The sequence below is a fragment of the Pelobates fuscus genome, chromosome 3 (assembly GCF_036172605.1).
Source record: "Pelobates fuscus isolate aPelFus1 chromosome 3, aPelFus1.pri, whole genome shotgun sequence".
NCBI classification, from domain to species: domain Eukaryota; kingdom Metazoa; phylum Chordata; class Amphibia; order Anura; family Pelobatidae; genus Pelobates; species Pelobates fuscus.
This window is the reverse complement of record NC_086319.1, coordinates 263,831,160-263,849,872: the sequence shown is the minus strand read 5'-3', so window position 1 is coordinate 263,849,872 and position 18,713 is coordinate 263,831,160.

Sequence of the window (18,713 nt, the reverse complement as noted above, 5' to 3'; positions counted from 1 at the left end):
GAGCAATCAACAGATGTGGAGGTATATATGTATATTTTTTGTTAAATTAAAATTTTATTAGAGATCAGTCGCAATGTCAAAATGCAGAGAAAGGGGACACGCAATATCTCACTTTTACATGGCCGGGTTGGGCCGCTTTAATCAGACCAGTAATAATTTTAATTTTTTAATGTAGCATTCTTGTGAAAGCTCTGAATAACTTTATCCCCTTAAGGACCAAACTTCTGGAATAAAAGGGAATTATGACATGTCACACATGTCATGTGTCCTTAAGGGGTTAAAAATGTCAGAAAAAATTGTAACTCAATCATGGTATGGTATGGTCCTAAGGTTTCTGTGGGACCGTGCTTAAGTGTGTATTTCACAAAAGTCAAGACTAACAAAATAGAGCAGCAGGAAACTATAATATAGTGGGATCTCAGCTCCTTCTCTGTCAGGACTCGAGACCCCAATCTAGGTCTTTCTTTGCTCTGGGTTGATGTCCCTCTCTCCTCCCAGGTTCAACCCTTGTTGGCCATATGGGTCTGGAGATATATTAATCGTTCCACATGTAATGGCAAGGTATCACATCTGGCCATTGTGACACAACTGGGTGTTTAGCTTCTGAGAAAATAATCTAATTTGCACCATTTACTGTGATCTTACAAATGGCACATTACATGTAGCACCAAATTAACCTTCCAGTGCTGTAACCAGTCTTACCACCCCCTATTCGGAAACCGTTTTATGTATCCATAATACACATCGCGTTTATTAACAATATTTCTACAGTGCAACAATGAATCACACTCACTGGGCATGACAACCTCCCTTATAACTCTGCTTATTGTTCCATATAATAGCTCCTTACATTCCCTAATACTACTCCCTGTTGCGTCGCCAAAGGCTGGAACCGGGACGGTCCGGCTGTCCTGTCGAACCCCTGCTGATGTACAGGGCCAGACTGGCCCACCAGGAAAATTCACAGCACAGTGCTCCCCAGTGAGACACATAGAGATCTGCTTGTTGAGATGGTTTGTAAAGACATATCTGAAATATAGAAAGCAAAAACTTAATTAGAAATCACTCGGGCCCCTGTGCAAAAATTGCTCTGGGGACCCTCCTGTGTGTCCAGTGGCGTCTCTAGGATTCATTTTTAGGGGGGGCACATGGTGGGCCAGGGACAAAAGTAGGGGGGCACATTTAACCCCGCCCTCACCACAGTTTGACCTCGCCCCTGCCGCATGTTAAGATGTTAAGCCCCACCCCTGACACAATGTGTTTTTTTTGGTTTTTTTTATAATCCCTGGTGGAGGATTTATTATTTCCACCAGGGATTATTAAAAAAACAAACACATTTCCCTTAATACAGTGCCATAGTTGGCACTGTATCCATATACACAGTCCATATACACACACACACACACAGACTGCTGAGTGCATACACACACACACACACACACAGACTGCTGAGTCCATACACACACACACAAAGACTGCTGAGTCCATACACACACACAAGCTTCCTCACTAGCAGACACACACCATACACAGATTGCTGAGTCCATACACAAACACACACACACATACTGCTGAGTCCAGACACACACAGACACACACAGACTGCTGAGTCCATACACACACAAAAGCTTCCTCACTAGCAGACACACACACCCACCCACCATACACAGACTGCTGAGTCCATACACACACACACACAGACTGCTGAGTCCATACACACACACACAGACTGCTGAGTCCATACACACACACACACACACAGACTGCTGAGTCCATACACACACACAGATTGCTGCGTCCATACACACACACAGATTGCTGCGTCCATACACACACAGACTGCTGCGTCCATACACACACAGACTGCTGCGTCCATACACACACAGACTGTTGCGTCCATACACACACACACACAGACTGCTGAGTCCATACACACACACACACACAGACTGCTGAGTCCATACACACACACACACAGACTGCTGAGTCCATACACACACAGACTGCTGAGTCCATACACACACACACACAGACTGCTGAGTCCATACACACACACAGACTGCTGAGTCCATACACACACACACAGACTGCTGAGTCCATACACACACACACACACAGACTGCTGAGCCCATACACACACACACAGACTGCTGAGCCCATACACACACACACAGACTGCTTAGCCCATACACACACACACACAGACTGCTGAGCCCATACACACACACACAGACTGCTGAGCCCATACACACACACACACACAGACTGCTAAGTCCATACACACACACACACAAGCACATTAAGCCTACCTGTCACGGAAGGCTGTAGCTGTGGGTCAGACAGCCATCTTCTGGCCTTTCCAACAGCAGCAAAGTCTGCTGCTTAACGGCGGGGGCGGGGCTTTTGTGGGAGGTGGGGTTCGGTTGGGGGCAAGGCCTGTGCCGGGGAGCCTGTCAGTGCTCCATCTGGCCACAGACAGCACTCAGCACCGTTTGTTCCAGCTCCTCTCTTCTCCATTCCCTCGGGCTGTCACAGACTGTTACAGCCCGAGGGAATATGATTTAATAACATGGCCGGCAAGTTGCTGGCATTTGGGGGGGCACAGCATGATGTAGGGGGGGGCATGGCCCCCCCTAGCGACGCCACTGTGTGTGTCTCATTTACCTAAAGCCTCACCATGAGTCATTTTCCCTCAAACCAGCCCCTCCATGGGTCTCATTCCTCCCAGCCCCTCCATGTGTCTCATATCCGTCCCACTCCTCCATATGTCTCATCCACCCCCAGCCCATTCAAGTGTCTCATTCCCATGTATCCCTAGTGAGACACAAAGAGGAGCTCGGTGGGTATAATGAGATACATGAAAGAGTGGGGGTGAGAGGATGAGACACATGGAGGAATGGGGGATATGAGGATGAGACATATGGAGGTGCAGGAGGAGAATGAGACACATGGGGAGGCCCGGGGATTTCTAATTACGACTTTGTGTCTTATATAATATGAATAAACTCTGTGCCAGCCATGTGTATTTGATGAAACACAATGCTCTTTCAACCTGGAACAACCTGGTTGGTTAATTTTCTAAACACCAAATTTTCTTTTAATGGTAATGACCTTGATTTATTTTAGAGCCCTGCCTAGCCTGCTGTCCTTGAATGGGGGCAGGGAGCTAGAGAGTGACAATCCACCCTCTACTGTGTCCCTCTTTGAGCCTCTCCCTTACAGTGCAGTTTCTCAATTGTGCCTCTCCCCTTTATCCCATTCCACCTGTGCTCTCCCACATTTTATACTCTTTTCTCTTTATTCCAGTCACCCAGCGTGTCTCTCCCCTTTATCTCCCTTAGTTGTTCATGTCTATCCCCTTCACCCAGCATGTTTTGTGCCTCTCACATTTCATGCCCCCACTCACACACACCCTAATATTCCTCCAGTTCTCCAATGTCATCTTGTAGTGTTTGAAGTTTACCTTTACTCTGGTATTGAGTAACTAAAGTTATTTAATGTTTATCTTAAAACATTGACATCCAGTCTGTAAGTTTATGTAACAAACTTATTTGTTTATAGGGTTGTTCACTAAAGTAAGAATTACAAGAGAATTTCACATTTAAGGTCAAAATAGCGCAACTGGAAACATTATCTAAGTCATCGATGCTTTCAGTTTGGTTACTCGAGATTTAAATTTAAAATTAACTTTGAGTTCTCACTTTAGTAAGTAACCCTGTCATTCTATTGTCACTTCCTCCACCCAAATCTAACTTTCATAGCATTACCGGGAGAGAGTTCCTGTTGTGCAAGTGAACTGAATAGGGAAGGTGCACTTTGTTTTGTCAGCGACCCATATACAACGGGACAGAGGTGACTCATACTGTGGGCTGAGATGGCTCTTGTCGCTATATATAGCCAGCACACATTCCTCATCTATGGACATGCACTGTTCTTATAATGCATTACACAACCTAATACACACCCTAATGATATATATAAACTTATAAGTGTGATGACAAATATAGGAAGATGATACTTGTAAAGACCATATACAATGAAAACATAGAATTCGGTGATAAGGAGGGGGCGTGTCCTGGCCACCATCTTAGATGGCCACGTTTTAGAGAGGCTCCTGGACAAGGGGGGCAATTTCATTCAAAAAGTGCAAATTTAACTGCAATGGATAAATTTTACTTATAATTACAAATAGCTAATAACAATCTTGTTATGGAGAAACAAAGGAAAAACGAAAAATCCGTACCTGCAATGAAGAAAACGGGAGCAGGAGCTGCTGGGGTGAGTAAGGGTGCCCAGGCTCACTCCCCTGCTTCCAAACATGGCCCGCGGCTGGTTTCGCCGCTTAAAATATCGTTGGTGGCGCCGGGGAAATCCCTCCCCACCTCCCTCCCGGTCTCCCATGCCAAATCTTATGCCTGTGCGGCCGCGACCTGCTCGCAGCATCCAGAGAGCGGCGGGACCGCGGCCGCACTGGCTGACACCTCTGTGTGCGGCTCAGAGTGCTCCGAGCACTCAGCATGCTCGGAGCACAAAGCTGTGTCTCCCGCGCGCGGCAAGGACCACCCAGCAAGCCGCTCGCGGTCTCAGCATAGAGCAGCCCGGTCGCTCACTTACAAAAGTGACCGGGCTGCAAGTAAAGGGGAGGGTAGTGTGAGGTCACGCTCCCCATCGGGATCTTCGGCCTCCAGGTTGTCGGTCCCGGCGGGGGGGGCTCTGCTATCCGACCCAAAACTCTTAAAGGCACAGTAAGGGCTATGGAAAGCCCAGAGGTCCAAAGCATGGAATTAGGAGCTGACTAGGGCAGCACAAAACCAGGATACACCACTGCCTGGATCTGGTTGAAACTGTAAAAGAGCTTCAGAAGCAAGTACACCAACAAGCGGAAAAGTTGGCGGACGCCGAGGATAGAAGTAGGCATAATAACCTAAGGATCAGGGGGATCCCTGAAAATATAGACTCTATGGAATTACAAAGATATTTCCAGGCAATGGTGAAGTCAGCCCTACCAACTGCTAAAAATACGGATCTACTACTGGACCGCATCCATAGATTGCCTAAACCCGGTAATGCACCTGCGGTAATCCACATTAAAGAGGAATTTCTGGGTGCAGTACGCACGTCAGGTCTCACGGGGGACTACAGCGGTATGAAGGTCTTCCAAGACTTCTCTGCCCAAACAATGAGGCGACGCAGAGAATTTCAACTTTTTACCGCGGATCTAAGACGAAGAGGGATAAGATATAGATGGGGATTCCCGGTTAAAGTCCTTTTCCGCATGGATGGCAGGAATTTCATAATCACGTCGCCTGAGGAAGGAATGGAACTCATCCAATCCATGACTAGAAGTCAGGTATCGCCTCATAGACTCTCGCCATCTACTCCTCTGCAGGCTAGCAAGAGAAGCAAATCTGACACTTCCTGAGTTTCCAGTTTATAGAGCTACAGTCTTCATTTTCCACGGTCGTAAATCGTTCTACACTTCAAGTTTAGATGTTCTTCCTATCTTCACTAAGGAATTTTATTTACTTATTTTTTTTATATACGTTTATTTTCATAAATATAGGGGAGAGATGGCCAGAGAAAAGTAGGTCCAATAGGACAGAGCAGGGGTTAACCCTAAATGATGAAGAAAGAAGAAGAGAACAGAGTCTGTCCACACGTGTATGTATACATACACAAATATCAAAGCAACAGTAGAAAAGAATAATAAACTTTATTAATATAACACAAAAACTGAACTATGTACAAAGGGGGAAGGGGAGGGAGAGAGAGGGAGATGTCCGATGCGAAAGCACCTGGGTAGTTAAAAATAGTTTCCTCAAATCAGGAAACCGCTAGCTAGGGTACTATAGTTAAAGGAAGAACCACTGTTAAGAGAGGTAACAAGCCACTAAAAATTAGGTCTTTAGTACAATAAATGCTAGCCGAGCGTAAGAGAGAAAGGATACACTGTATCTAAGCAAGGTGTTAACTCATGGTACCCGGCTTGACGTAACAACTTGAAATCTCCTCGGTGCAATGTAAATCTTGCCGAGTGATACAGGCTTGATAGTACGTAGCTGAGCAGGGTGAGCACCTATAGCAAGGACCACTGCAATAAGAGGTATATACCCACTCAAAATTTGCTCATCGGTACACTAAATTCTTGCCGAGAGAGAGAGGGTTAATAGGCTATGTCAAAGGTGTATGCCCACTCAAAAATGGCTCCTCGGTGCAATAGATTCTTGCCGAGAGAGGGAGAGTTACTAGGCTATATCAAAGAAAAACATACACTAATGGAGCCTGGCTGCAGGTGCACCTTGAATCTCCTCGGTACATTGTGACTCTTTCCGAGTAAGATAAATAGTAGTGGCACAGGATCCCTGAGAAAATGTAATCATAGTATATAATATGTGTCAAAACGCAATGGCTTCAGATATCACCAAGGTCCTCCTCGGAGCAATATGAATCTTGCCGAGAGAGAGAGGGGAGAATGATGAAAATCTGGGCTGAGCGGATAACACAATGATTAGCCTGTTACTACAAGGGATACAGTAACATAGTAATATCAAATCTCACACTCAGTTAGATGGGAATAATTAGTTAATATATATCTTAGAGCTAATTCCCAATAACTACCAAAGTGACGAGGATCGCTCTGCAGTGAAGAGTATGTCCATTTATACACAAAAAATAGTCACCATGCTAATTTGGCCGTATAATGAGCCCATAACCTTCTAATGAATAGAGTGGGGTTAGGGCTGAGGTGTCATATATGGCTGTACGGTGGCAAGTAGTGTGATAGAGGACCAGGATCACTCCTCGTCGTGTGGTGTACAGTAAAGTGTACCCTCCGGTAGTAGAAGAAAAGAATGGTGCCTTCTTGGGTACCAGGTATAGTAAAGAGGAGTAGAGGGAGGATAAGAGTGAGGTGTATCCTAAGTCTATTAGTGGAGTACCTCGTAGGTAAATTCAATAATAGAATGTCTAGAATTTTCAATAGTACCCATAAAGTACTCTACAGTACCCTGTGGCGTGCCTTGGTCGGCGACGAGGTACTGTGAGTAAAAGCTAGCGTGTAGAGGATCGGGTATTGGTTTGTCCGATCATAGTGTCTTAGAGGTAAATGTTGAATAACACAAGCCCAACTGTTGTAGTAGTGGGGCGGATGGTCCGGACACCCAAAGTAGGTGTCAGTCGGTAAGGTTGGGTAGGATCTCTCCAATGGTTGGGTAGGATCTCTCCAATGTCTTGCCCAAGACATTGGAGAGATCCTACCCAATGTCTTGCCCAAGACATTGGAGAGATCCTACCCAACCTTACCGACTGACACCTACTTTGGGTGTCCGGACCATCCGCCCCACTACTACAACAGTTGGGCTTGTGTTATTCAACATTTACCTCTAAGACACTATGATCGGACAAACCAATACCCGATCCTCTACATGCTAGCTTTTACTCACAGTACCTCGTCGCCGACCAAGGCACGCCACAGGGTACTGTAGAGTACTTTATGGGTACTATTGAAAATTCTAGACATTCTATTATTGAATTTACCTACGAGGTACTCCACTAATAGACTTAGGATACACCTCACCCTTATCCTCCCTCTATTCCTCTTTACTATACCTGGTACCCAAGAAGGCACCATTCTTTTCTTCTACTACCGGAGGGTACACTTTACTGTACACCACACGACGAGGAGTGATCCTGGTCCTCTATCACACTACTTGCCACCGTACAGCCATATATGACACCTCAGCCCTAACCCCACTCTATTCATTAGAAGGTTATGGGCTCATTATACGGCCAAATTAGCATGGTGACTATTTTTTGTGTATAAATGGACATACTCTTCACTGCAGAGCGATCCTCGTCACTTTGGTAGTTATTGGGAATTCGCTCTAAGATATATATTAACTAATTATTCCCATCTAACTGAGCGTGAGATTTGATATTACTATGTTACTGTATCCCTTGTAGTTACAGGCTAATCATTGTGTTATCCGCTCAGCCCAGATTTTCATCATTCTCCCCTCTCTCTCTCGGCAAGATTCATATTGCTCCGAGGAGGACCTTGGTGATATCTGAAGCCATTGCGTTTTGACACATATTATATACTATGATTACATTTTCTCAGGGATCCTGTGCCACTACTATTTATCTTACTCGGTAAGAGTCACAATGTACCGAGGAGATTCAAGGTGACCTGCAGCCAGGCTCCATTAGTGTATGTTTTTCTTTGATATAGCCTAGTAACTCTCCCTCTCTCGGCAAGAATCTATTGCACCGAGGAGCCATTTTTGAGTGGGCATACACCTTTGACATAGCCTATTAACCCTCTCTCTCTCGGCAAGAATTTAGTGTACCGATGAGCAAATTTTGAGTGGGTATATACCTCTTATTGCAGTGGTCCTTGCTATAGGTGCTCACCCTGCTCAGCTACGTACTATCACGCCTGTATCACTCGGCAAGATTTACATTGCACCGAGGAGATTTCAAGTTGTTACGTCAAGCCGGGTACCATGAGTTAACACCTTGCTTAGATACAGTGTATCCTTTCTCTCTTACGCTCGGCTAGCATTTATTGTACTAAAGACCTAATTTTTAGTGGCTTGTTACCTCTCTTAACAGTGGTTCTTCCTTTAACTATAGTACCCTAGCTAGCGGTTTCCTGATTTGAGGAAACTATTTTTAACTACCCAGGTGCTTTCGCATCGGACATCTCCCTCTCTCTCCCTCCCCTTCCCCCTTTGTACATAGTTCAGTTTTTGTGTTATATTAATAAAGTTTATTATTCTTTTCTACTGTTGCTTTGATATTTGTGTATGTATACATACACGTGTGGACAGACTCTGTTCTCTTCTTTTTTCACGTTTATTTTCATGATTTTTTTTTCTTTTTTTTTCTCTCTATTGATTTTTATGGCTTGGTTCCGAGAAAACTTTATCTGTGTAACAGACTATTGAGTCCTGCTCCAGTCTGGAGATTTAACGGGATTACTTTGAATCTTGACTTGTTTCTCCTCGTTATGACTGTCCTTAGAGTTTGCACACCAATGATTATTTGATATGCAACTTAACAGTTTATTTCAGAAATCGATTTGACCACTTAAATATTTCCAAATTTTCATAATCAATATTATTTTTTTTTTTTTTTTTTTGGTGTTGTTTTTTTTATTTATATTGCTCCCCTTGTATCCAGCAGCCTTCTCTCCCCCCAACCTGGGCCTAATACCCTGAGATGGAGAAACTTTTTTGCTCTCCCTCATGGCCCTTTTTCACTGTTTGTTTATTTCCCCTGATAGGGGTATATACCCAAGTTTTAAATTAGGGTACAGAACAGATTTTACATAGCAGGTATAATTAAGTACATTGCATATCGAACCCCGTCTCTGCTAGATCATTTAACTCAATAAACACTTGTAACTAAAACGCAATATCCTGTCTTAACGGTGAGTACGGCCGATCGCTCTGGTGAGGGAACATTTACCAGCTCGTTAACCTACGACCTTTTCCTTTCTTTATAATTCTCTCTTTTTTTTTTTTATCAATCATATATTATCGAAGCGTTAGGTTTATGACATGTGACCACAGTAGTAAAGTTCGTATAGCAGTAATACAACCGGCAATTCTACAATCTTTGATTCAAGATTCATGTTTATCGATATTGCTTACTATCTCGGGCAGTGTTAGGATATGTTATAGGTTTAGACTTTTTTCTATCAAGTACCCAAGAACCTGGCTATACATGACGGTTTCAGTTTAGGAGAACAGACCATTCATACGTAAAGGGCCTCAGGTTAGCAAGTGTGAGAGACTGGGTGTGTGTATGTTGGAGTGTTGCGTTGCAGTTTTGTCGTTGTATATCTTATGACATGTCCTGCATGTGGGAGGCGTTTCAACGGGTTACTGACCTGTGTCAACTATAATTTCTTACTACTCCCCTCTGTTATTGTGTCGTCGGTTAGCAGGGAGGCCGGTTTGGCCCTCCATGACGTATTCACAGTATGGTGAGCTTAGTTGCGCCCTTGGTTGTGGTGCCAATTTCTGCGGGGTGTAGAAGTGTAGTGCTATGTGGCGTATGCTCTAGGCTGCGCTGGGGCGTTATCCAACTGAAGTGCGGTGAATCGTCACGGAGTACCTTTCCGTCCCCCAGTACCCATTGATGCGTGGTCGGGTGGCCTATGTTTTCCCTGATAGCAGCGTCTGTGTTTTAGTAGTCAGAACTATCAGGATGGGGATGTTGCCTGGGGGAGCTGTTGGCTGTCGCTGTCTGAGCTTGTCCTGTTCGGTGTTCACCCCTGTTGCGGGTTCAGTCTCCTTTGGGGGTACAGCATGCTTACCATGGCCGTCCTCTGTCCCCTCTAGTCCCCTGCTCCCTTGTCTTATTCTCACGGCGTATGAACTAGTCTGCCCTCGGGGATACCCAAGTTTTTTGTACCCCGTTGATATTTTTATTTTTTTATTTTTTCCTTTGACCATCCATCCTTTAAAATTTGGTAGAAATGTTTCCAGATCACGAACCACAGAAATGCCTCATACAAAAATGCATATTATGTGGCATCAGCGACTTGCACAAATTTGTTTATTTATTCCTGTACACACATGTACACAACTTGAGTTTGTTGTGACAGTATTGTTGGATGTTTCTTTATTGGAAGGCGGTTGTTCGGACTCTCACAAAGTTGAATGTTTTTTTACTCTTTATCAAGCATTGCTGTTCCATAAATTATGGTTTTAAAATATGTCATTTAATGTGAGAGGCCTGAACACCGCCCACAAAAGACGCTTACTATTTAAAGAAGCAAAATCCAACAAATCAGATGTCATCTGTGTACAGGAAACGCATTTTAAAAATGATAAAAAACATAAGATTATGTCAAAGCTTTTCCCAGTCCAATATCATAGCACTTATAAATCCATGACATGCGCATTGTCGTCTCTTTGGCCTATTCCAGTTATAACCAATTAACCTCCAATAAACACAGACACAAGGATTATTTGGCAAAAATATTCCACGGCTTTATTAATCACATAAATATATATAAAATAAGATATAAAATTTAAGAGGTCATTGTCACCAACATTTGAAAAGACATTCCCCCAATTAACATAACTAAATACCCAGACAATGACCTCAAACATATTTACATAATACCATATAACAATGTAACATATCATAAATAACATAAACAATTAACACAGCCACCCAGGGCAACCATTTCCAATTGTAGGGGCATACCAAGACACCCCTACACCATTATCATAGCCACCAAGGGCATCCCATTTCACAGTAGGGGCATACCAAGACACCCCTACACCATAACATAGCCACCAAGGGCATCCCTTTCCACTGTAGGGGCATACCAAGACACCCCTACACCATTGTCCCAGCCACCAAGGGCATCCATTTCCAGTGTAGGGGCATACCAAGACACCCCTACACCCCCAGGTTCGTAGCTACCGCCGAGCTCGAACCTACCACCAAATCTAAAGGTAAGTATTCCTCTTGACCTATCCCACTTACCAAAAACCGACCTACCCCCAATTAAACTAAACCATCCCCTGCCACAGCACAGAGCTTGACCCCTCAAGGCTCCTGGGCGCCCCCACCCCGAATAAACAAAGCCTGCCTCAAACCATCTTGAAAGCCCAAATTAAGAAAATCCAAACCCACCTCAGACAAATGAACCCCATCACGCCGGAAGTATCCCGGTAACATATCCTCCAGCTCCCTGTGCCGCACTACTACCCCCCCAGATCTCTTAATAAAAATTGCCAACAACTTATTGAACTTCCGTCTATATCTTGCCATCGCTGCGAAATCCCTCGCATGACGCCAATGGAAACGCGGTACCGTTTCCGACCAAACAATAACAACCCCGGGGATCAAAGACCTCAACTTATCCAAGTCCCTTTTAATCCCACGAACTAATTCCCTTTGCGGGACCAACCCAAAATCATTCCCCCCTGTGTGGAACAATATGAAATCGGGGACTTCCCCCTGCCCTATCCTCCAAAATAAATCCAAACACGTATCTCTCCAACCATAACCCCGAAAACCAAACCACAACACACGTAACACATCCAACGGAAAGCCGAGCTGCGTGCCTTGTCTCCGAACTGCAGCCCTCCGTTCAGCCCAGTAGACATATGAGTGGCCTACTATCCAAGCGACTCCACCTGAAATGAAAAGAAATAACTTACAACCACGGGGCCAACTTAAATTGTACCGCCATAACATCAACTTGGTTTATATTAAAAGATCAGGGCGTACATATGAGCGGAACCTAAGCGATTCCCATCTCCCAATTTTCTTAACCAACTCGTCCCCCAGGCCCAATCTCGCCACCTCCGTAGCAGCCCCGATCCTGAACGAGTGGGTGCCAAATTGCGTGGGATCCATGCCCAAACGCTCCAAACCCAACTTAAAGACCCTGGTGAATTGGAATTTCGACAACGCCGAGCCGTCCGCATGGCGAAAGAATGAACCCCGCCCCTTTGGGCGGATTTCCACATATCGCTTAGCACAGCCCACCGGGCAAGCCTCCACCTGAGGTATAGCAGACAGCTTAATCGTCCGACCTCTCCCAAAGATATCAGTCTTCGAGCGCCGTAGCCGGATAGCTACTTCTGTTACCCCCAAGGCCACGTCCTCGAACTGAAGACCCCCTTGCCTAAGCTTACTCCCACTTACAATCTCACTCACCCGAAATGCCCCGAAAAAGGCCCATTCAAAACCCACTTTAAATAGCAAGACCTCGAACAGCGAGAAACACAAACCTGGCAGGACCCCCAGTAGCTGTAGAAGCATCGTGAAAGACACCGGCCTCCTACTGTCAGGGACTGACTTCCCCTTGCGATAACCCTTAACTGCCTGCCGCACAATAAACGACTTTGTCAAATCCTCCCACCCCCGGAGCTTGAAGAGAAACGCCAAAGCTGCCAAGTTCCGGCCAACCACTGCCGGGGAAGCCCCACCTGCAAACAGCTGGCAGAGCAACCACAATAAAGTCTCGAGACGTACCTTTGCCGATACCACGTCCCCTGTACAGTCTACTGCTTCGTCCCACCTTCCCCACACTTTACTATACGCCGCCAACAAATCTCTGATCAGTCTTCCAAGCAAGAGGTCCCGAGCCGCCACATCTGATCCGGACATGGCAGACCCTCCCTTTGCGCGTTCGGAGCTTCCGCCCGAAATTTTTCCCACTGAAAGCGAGAAAGAGCATCAGCAATTACGTTTAAGAAACCAGGGACATGACGTGCACGAAAAACAATATTCAACTGCATGCAATATAAAACAAACCGACGAAGCAAGCGGACCACTGGGACTGATGACGCTGACAGATTGTTCACAGCCTCTACAACAGAAAACCACTCTCCTATAGCGTAAGACCTGGCCCCACAAGGAGAGTGCTACCACCAACGGGAACAGCTCGAGAAAGGCCAAATTCCGAATCAGCGGGCTGACTGCCCACCTTTCGGGCCATTTTTCCGCACACCACTAACCCGCAAAGTAGGCCCCGAAACCTACACTCCTCGAAGCATCGGTAAAGAATTCCAACTCGGGTGACTCGATACACTTTAACCTGAAAAAGACCTTCCCATTGAAGTCCTTCAGGAAGGTCTCCCATACACCCAAGTCCTCCTTGATCGGAGCGGTGACTCTAATAAAATGATGAGGTGACCGCACTCCCGCCGTGGCTTTGGCCAGGAACCGGTTAAACACCCTCCCTACCGGAATAATGCGACAAGCGAAATTCAACCGTCCCAACAACGATTGTATAGCCCGCAGTGTCGCCTTCCTTGCCCCACGCAACTCCGAAATAGCGTCGCGTAGAGACTCCAACTTATCCGCCGGTAACCTACATTCCCCGGCGACCGTGTCAATTTCAAGTCCTAGAAAACTAAGGCAAGTAACAGGCCCCACGGTCTTGTCGCGAGCCAGAGGTATCCCAAAAACCTGGCACATCCATTCAAGACACCGTAACCTGAAACGGCAAGCGTCCGAGCCGGCCGGCCCGACACACAAGAAATCGTCCAAATAATGGACCACAAACTTGGTGCCCGCCTCCTTTTTCACTACCCATTCCATGAATGTACTAAATTTCTCAAAGTACGCACACGAGATGGAGCATCCCATGGGCAAACACAAGTCCACAAAATAGTTATCATCAATAAAACAACCTAGTAAGTGGTGACACATTGGGTGAATGGGCAAAAGGCGGAAAGCCGCTTCTATGTCCGCCTTAGCCAACAACGCTCCGCGTCCTGCCTCCCTTACCAGCTCGACCGCCTGGTCGAATGATGCGTAGGAAACAGAACAGAGAGCCCCGTCAATGTCATCATTGACCGATGACCCTTTCGGGTATGACAAGTGGTGGATGAGGCGAAATTTTCCCGCCTCCTTCTTTGGCACTAAGCCTAGCGGGGAAACCCTGAGATCGGGCAGCGGAGGCTCTTTATACGGTCCCGCCATCCGGCCCAGGCGAACCTCATGCAGCAATTTCTCACACACTACGTCATGATGTTCGCCAACGGAGCGCAGATTACGGAAACGAGGTGCCACAACCCGCTCCCGGAAGGGAATGATAAAACCCTTCGTAAATCCCTCAAACAACAAACAGACATCCTCTCGTTTACCGTAGCTGTTTAGCCACGGGAGCATCGCGTCTACCTTCACCGGTGACCGACCCAGCGGCAGCGGATGGTGCTGAAGCACCTCCGGCCGAGCTAGGTGCTGTGGACTTACCCCGCTTGAAACACCGGTTGTAACCGTGCCCCCCTTACATTGGCCCTCGTTATAGAGCCAGCAAAATCCCTTCCTTTGCGTAGCCGACGCGGTGGAAGAGGCACCGACGCCAGCCCCCCCCCTGAAAGGGAGCCGCCTTCTGGGACATCATCAGCTTCATCCATAACGGTAGGTCCATCTGATCCCACCTCATCCCTGGATTAGCTGATAGCCTCTGGCGAAACTGCTCGTCGTACCGCCACCAGGCTAGCCCCCCATAAGTGCGGTAAGACTCCCACACCCCATCTAAGTAACAAAACAGTTGTGAACATTTTTCAGGGGCCTTTTCCCCCAGCACACTCGCCAGTATGCAAAATGCTCGTAGCCAATTCCCGAAAGTTTTCGGGATTTTCCTATACCTACGCCGCTTTTCCTCCTCCTCTTTTTTAGCGTCCTTTTTGTCCTCTTCCTTCAAATCTAGGTACTCATCTAAAGGGAGAAGGGAGAATATCTCCACAAATTCACCCTTCCACAACCTTTCTTTAACTTCCACCTTAAGGTGACACCCCAGCGGACCCGCAAACGACACGTACATTCTGCCGTGCTGCATCCGGAATCTCCCCCACTAGCGTGTCCCTCTCCGCAGCCACTTCTGTGGCTACTGACCCCGCTGACGCTGCTGCCAACTCACCTGCCCCGCTCCCCGCCCGCTCGGAGACCGGAATCACCCCAGACCCCAAACCCGACGATCCTGGCAACCAAGCCCTGCTAAAAGAAGCCCCCTTATCCAGCCCTGAACTCCAAGATGTAAGGAACGATTTTAAGCCCTCTAATAAATCTCCAGAGTGTGGGGTACTGTGCAACTCACCGACCAAACCCCGTGGTGTTGCTGATCCTGGGGCTGCATCCCGAACTCCGCCATGCGATGGGCCTGGCGATGCTGCTGCGAATTCTCCGCCGTCCCTAGGCCTCCTGCGGCCAGCTGAACCGACTTCCAATGACCTGTGGACTAAAGAAGCACAACTGGGGAGGCCGTCTTCAGAACCCAAATCCTCCCTAACCTCAACCCTTGCGCTTCTATGCGTACTGCTACTCCTGGCCTGCCGGCCCTTTCTGCCACACCTATCCCCGGACGAACTTCTGTCCCGCCTGTCAGGAGAGCCCCCGCTCGCTGACCTGGATGCACTCTCCCGCGAGACTGGACCCCGAACGGGTGAGCTGCGGTAACGCCCAACCGAAGACTCCCCGCTGCTGCTGCGCTGTCCGCTCCGCCGGTTACTCCTGGAGCGATGACGAGATCCCCTATCACCCCCCCTGTCTCTGCGCCAACTAACGGGGCTGTCCGACCTATCCTGAGCGCGGCCTTCCCTGCCCGCCCGCTGATCTGTCGGCCTACAGCACCCCATCTCTGTGCCAGTTCTGGAGGGGGCCATGCCACTGCCTGCTGTGACCCCTCCACCCGTCACCAGCGCCCTATGAGTAGTCCTATTGCCTGTCACCTGCGGCCGCTGTGCCTGTGGAAGGGGTGCTTGCGGCCTAGCCCTCGCTTGCTGCAACCCGCTGCGTGCTCTGGGTGCCGCCCTACCCGCCCTGGAATGTGTGGCAGGTGCTGACTGTCCCCTGCTGTCCAAGCCCTTACTGGCCGCCCCATCATCTGCTGAACCTGAACGGGTTAAGAGGGCCTCCTTTGACAACCCCTGTTTTTTACCCCTTTTTGCCCGAACTGACCCAGGGGGCGACTCACCGCGATTACTCTGTCCTGCGGGCTGCTCCCTGCTCCCAAGGGGGCCCGCTGCTGGTAACGAGCCCGATGCCTCTGCGTTCCTCGGCGCCATCTTGTCCTGACCGCACACCTCAGATGCTGCTTGCCGACCTTGGTGCGCGGTCGCCTCCGGGCCGCTACCTCCGCGGATCCTAGCCCGGCCGCCACTTCTCCTGTTGCCGGTCCCTGTCCTGCCTGCTGACGGGCTGCGACTCCTAACCGCGCCAGCACCGGCATCAGGGCTCAAGCGTCGTGGAGGCCTGGTCCGGCGCAAAGTCCTCCGACGACGGACCCGCCATGCTCAGTGCTGCCCCCAGCTGCTGCTCCATCCAAGCTGTGCCATGCTGCCGGATTGCCGCCTTCACGCCCTCGAGGATCGTTGCCATATCACTCTCAGCCACGGAATCCATCTGAAAAACAAAGAAGAAGAAATCCCAACCAGAAGCCAGCAACAGCTAACAACAGGTAAAGATTTCAAATTAAAATGGAACCCAGTTTTAAAATGGCGAATATTTATATGACTAAGCCACTCCCCTTTTACCAATTGACCAATCAAGTGACACTCCTCCATAGGCCTGCCTCCTAGCTCTGTCAAGGCCCATTCCACCTAGCTTTGCTTATTCCATGGGCTTCAAGTCTAGAGGTGCATCGATTTTCTTCCACAGGAATGTAGCATGTTCGACGAACAAAGTAATGACGGATGATGACGGGAGGTATTTAATATGGATAGGTTCACTTAACACTATTGAATATACTATAGTGAACATGTATTTTCCCAACACCGGTCAGTTGCAGTTCTTTAGGAAATTGATGGACTTAGTGAATGAGAATGTGAGAGGCAGCTTGGTAATGTGTGGCGATACGAATTTTGTTATGGACGGTGAATTGGATAACGCTAGGGAAGACAGTGATCAACAACATAGAGGGGACAGCGACAGATTAGCAAACAAATGTTCCAGATACATGATTGAATGTGGTTTATATGATTCCTGGAGACTGATGCATGAGAATGAAAGAGATTTTACGTATTATTCTGTATCTAAAAATATGTATTCCAGGCTGGATAGGTTTATGGTCCAGAGCGCTTTAATCCCGCACATCTTGAAATCTGATATCTTAGACATTAACTGGTCTGACCATGCTCCAATCATAATGCATATTGACGAAATTGTTTCTTCAGCCCCGAATAGAACCTGGAAATTAGGCGATTATTTATTAAACGATGTTGTGAACAGATCATTGACGGAGAAAGCCTTGAGCGATTATTTTTTGGAAAATGCCTCACCCGAGGTTCCTGGTGAGGTGTCTTGGAATGCGCATAAGGCTGTGTTAAGAGGTAATTTTATTTCTAGAGCGTCTCACCTGAAGAAACTTAAAGGACCACTCTAGGCACCCAGACCACTTCAGCTTAATGAGGTGGTCTGGGTGCCAGGTCCTTCTAGGGTTAACCCATTTTTTCATAAACATAGCAGTTTCAGAGAAACTGCTATGTTTATGAATGGGTTAAGCCTTCCCCCTATGTCCTCTAGTGGCTGTCTCATTGACAGCCGCTAGAGGCGCTTGCGTGCTTCTCACTGTGATTTTCACAGTGAGAGCACGCCAGCGTCCATAGGAAAGCATTATGAATGCTTTCCTATGTGACCGGCTGAATGCGCGCGCAGCTCTTGCCGCGCGTGCGCATTCAGCCGATGGGGAGGAGAAGAGGCGGATCGGAGGAGGAGAGCAGGAGGAGAGCTCTCCGCCCAGCGCTGGAAAAAGGTAAGATTTAACCCCTTTCCCCTTTCCAGAGCCGGGCGGGAGGGGGTCCCTGAGGGTGGGGGCACCCTCAGGGCACTCTAGTGCCAGGAAAACGAGTATGTTTTCCTGGCACTAGAGTGGTCCTTTAATAGCAATAATTTAAGAACATTGGAAAAAGAACTGTACAATTTGAACCAGGCTAATAAATTTGGTCCCTCGTCTTCCCTATCAGCAATGATAGGAGAAATTAAGGCTAAAATTAACAAAATTAATTTAGATCGTACATCTCTTATGGTGAGACGTCTCAGGAAAACATTTTACTTAAAAGGCAACAGGGCCTCTACTCTTTTGGCATCCAAACTCCGCACAATCAAAAATAGCGTATTTACTTGATGATCAGGGGCGAAAAGTGTTTCATCCTACTAAAATCAGTGACATGTTCAGGGCCAGACTGGCCCACCGGGATACTGGGGAATTTCCCGGTGGGCCGGTGGACTTG